Source organism: Mustela nigripes, chromosome 5, assembly GCF_022355385.1.
Source record: "Mustela nigripes isolate SB6536 chromosome 5, MUSNIG.SB6536, whole genome shotgun sequence".
In the NCBI taxonomy this organism is placed as follows: domain Eukaryota; kingdom Metazoa; phylum Chordata; class Mammalia; order Carnivora; family Mustelidae; genus Mustela; species Mustela nigripes.
In genome coordinates this window covers 32,151,730-32,155,485 of record NC_081561.1, presented here as the reverse complement: position 1 = coordinate 32,155,485, position 3,756 = coordinate 32,151,730, and positions in this window count along the sequence as shown.

Genomic DNA, 3,756 nt, shown 5'->3' with positions numbered 1-3,756 from the left:
TGGGTTCCGAAATCCTCTCATCTCCACACAAGACCAGAGTCCAGACAGCCTTCCCCCAGGATCAATGTTAGGCTCTGCTTAATTGTGCTATGTTTGCTGACTGTACTCCCTAACCTCTGGGACTCTGGACCTTACCTGTCTCGACCTGTGGTTCTGTTCCATTTCTCCCTCACTTTAGTGATCTCTGTGGACTTGACTCCTTTCTGCTGGTATCTGCCAGATCCTGGGAAGTCCTATTTTCCTACCGCTTATCAAATGTGGCTTCAGAATTTCCATCATGGGGATTCTTACATGGGGTAGCCTCTTTGGAAGATGGTTAGGCATGACTCCCTTCTAGTGCAATTCTAGGGGCATCCCTACTTGGTATTTCACACAAGTGATACTTCTTGGAGCTATGGAACTTAGGGATTCTGAATTTCAGGAAATTGTTAGGAAGCTGAATTTCCCTAGCATTTTTTTTTTCTTTTTTACTTAAACTACATATTTACTTGGAGTTGCTTGATGAGTAGGAGGCTAACGCTCTCCTCAAACACCTCTTGGTATCACCACTACCCAGGGGTGAAAATTGACCAGAGGTGAAAATAAAAGTGTGGAGAAAATTCAAAATCAAAGGTTGTGGCAGTTTGCAGTTACCATCAACACCTTCCAAAGGTTCAAGGGGTGACACAATGGAAGTGAGACTAAAATGAAAAATAGAGAAGGAGAGAAAAAAGAGAAAGAATTTTCCAGAGGCAATTCTGCAGATTCTTAATTCCTCTATACTCGCTCCAGAAAGGGGAGCCAGGTGGGTTAAAAGGCTTTTCTGGAATAGGAAAGCAGTATGGGGCCATGATTCAGTAACTCAAGTTCACATTATTTTCTCTCTTCTTTTTTTGTTTTAGATTTGAGAGAGAGAGCATGAACTGGGGGAGGGTACAAGGAGAAGGAGACTCCCCATTGAGCAGGAAGCCTGAAGTGGGACTCAATCCCAGGACTCTGGGATCATGACCTGGGGTGAAGGCAGACGCTTAACTGACTGAGCCACCCAGGCACCCTCAAGTTCACATTCTAAGTCCTGTAGCTCCATTTACTGAATCCTGTGAAAACTGCTTCTCTTTCCTAGTCTCCTGGTCTGTCAAATGGAGTCAGTGACCCAGACCACCTCACAGATTGTTGTGAGGCTCAACTAGGATAATGATGTGAGAATGTAGTGAGGGATTTGGTTTGTAACAGATTTTAATTTTTAGTCTATCTAAAACCTCTGGGCTTCTCGGAATTTCCTCAAAAAATTTTAGGGAACCTGACAATCATTTCAAATGCAACTTGTTTTTGTAAACTCTCCTTCTTCCTCCCACATATATCTGCACAGAGTGTCTGTAAAGTCCCCTTTTATAATGCCAGTGCCCCCAGGAGAAAGGCAGAGCTGACACTTCTTCAGGTAACATCTTCTTTGTCCATAAATGCTTCAGTTCTCCACAGGAATGGGATATGGGCTGGGCCTTTGCAGGGGAAGGAAAGATCACTTGGAGGCCAGAGTTCTGCCTAGAAACTTTATAGACCTGAAAGCAGATGGTGGAAAAAAAAAAATTTAGATTGCCTGAGGGGAAAATCCAGGCACGACCATCTTTCAACAATTTGGTTATACATACCAATTCCTACCCAAAGGGTTGGAATCGTTTATTTTCCTCCCTGTGACAGCTGTATGTCTTTGTAAGTGTGTATGTATAAATTATGTTTAATCCAGTCCCTTAACTGACAAGCCACAAATGGATGGACTAGAGCCGGAATCTGACATTTTCCTGAAATCTGAGGTTTCAGTGTTTTATCAGCCTTCTGGTCACCCATGAGGAGTAAAATATGAAGGGACAGGAAAATATTGAACTTTCTCAGGAGGAAAGCTCAGACTCTGTCCTTTCTGTGGAGGAAGACTGGCCATCATTTGTGAGCTGTGTTTTTCAAGATCTTAATTTTTAGTCTTAATATTTATTATCCAAACACTGAGTAAATAGCTTTCCTCTTGCTGCTCTAATGCTTTTTAATAAAACTTTAAAAGAACTAAGGTATGATTATATCTAGTAAAGTGTGTGACAATCTTAAGCTTTCAATGAACTGGAAATGGGCACATGGGCCCATGTGATGAATTTTTATCCATATATAAACCTGCCTAACTCTAGACCAGGTTCCATTGAATGTTTCCAGCAACTGGGAAGGCTCTATCATGGTTCCACCCAGGCTTGTCCTTCCTCCTCATCTTCCCAGATAATCAACAGTACAGCCTCTATCAGCAGAAATCTGTTTTGCCAATCTTATCAGTGCGATCAGAGAGAATATGCTGTATACACCTGTATATACCTTTCAACATTATGTCTGCACAATCCATCCATGTTGTTGCATATAGCAGGAATACACGTCTGTATATAGAATCCCACTGTGTGCATAGCTCACACTTTGTCCTTCTTCCTGTTCATTGGCATTGGATGTTTCTGGTTTTTAGTGATTACGAATTGCACTGCTATGAGCATCCTTATATTTCTGTTAATACACATACGTCTTCTCTTCCCTTTGTTATATACCCAGGAGAGAAATTGTTGGATCAGAGTGTAAGCATGGTTTAATTCCAATAGATAAAGACAAACATTTTTTTAAAGTGGTTGTACCCACATATTCCCACCACAAATACATGAGAGTTCTAGTTGTTCCACAACCTTGCCAATATTCAGTATTGCCATTTTAAAAAGAACTTGTGCCATCAAAAAAAAAAAAATTGGAAACCCTAGGGCTGCCTGGTAGAGTGTGCAACTCTTGGTCTCAGAGTAGTGAGTTCAAGCCCTATGTTGGGCCTAGAATTTATTTTTTTTAAACATCAGAAAGAAATTGTACCATTCTAATGAGTATATAATCTCATTTGTGGGTTTTAATTTGTAAGAAGCATCTTAAAAGGTACAGGCTTATTGGAATTTTTTGATATTCCCTTTTGTGAATGCTTGTTTCAGTCTCTTACACATTTTACTATTGGGCTCTCTATCTTTTCCTTAATTATTTGTAAAATTTTTTATAATGTATATTTTGGATTTGAGTCCATTATTGGATGCATGTATTGTGAATATATTTTTCCAGTCTGTGACTCATTTTTTTCACTCTCTTAATGGTGTCTTTCATAATTTTAACGTAGTTCATTTTATCAGTTACTTATTTTATGCTCGGTACTTTTTGTGTCCTATTTAAGCACCTGGGTGGCGCAGTGGGTTAAGCCTCTGCCTTCAGCTCAGGTCATGATCTCAGGGTCCTGGGATTGAACCCTGAGTCAGGCTCTCTGCTCAGCAGGGAGCCTGCTACCCCCCCCCACCCCGCTCTCTCTGCGTGCCTCTCTGCCTTATTGTGATCTCTCTATCAAATAAATAAAATCTTTTTTTTTTAAAAAGAATCTTTTGTCTACTCCCACTTTTTTAAAAATAGAAAATCATACTTTTCAAAAGTAAATTATAAAAATATTAGAACAGATAAATTATCACAAAGAATAAAATAATCACCCAGAATGATACCATCCAGGGATATAACCTCTGTTAACATTTTGGTACATGTTCTATTACTTATAAATGTTTATACATATAGGTTTTTGGTGTTTTTTCTAAAAAAGTGGGATTATACTGTGTTTATTTTTTTTAAAGATTTTATTTATTTATTTGACAGAGAGAGATCACAAGTAGGCAGAGAGGCAGGCAGAGAGAGAGAGAGGAGGAAGCGGGCTCTCTGCTCAGCAGGGAGCCTGCTTCCTCC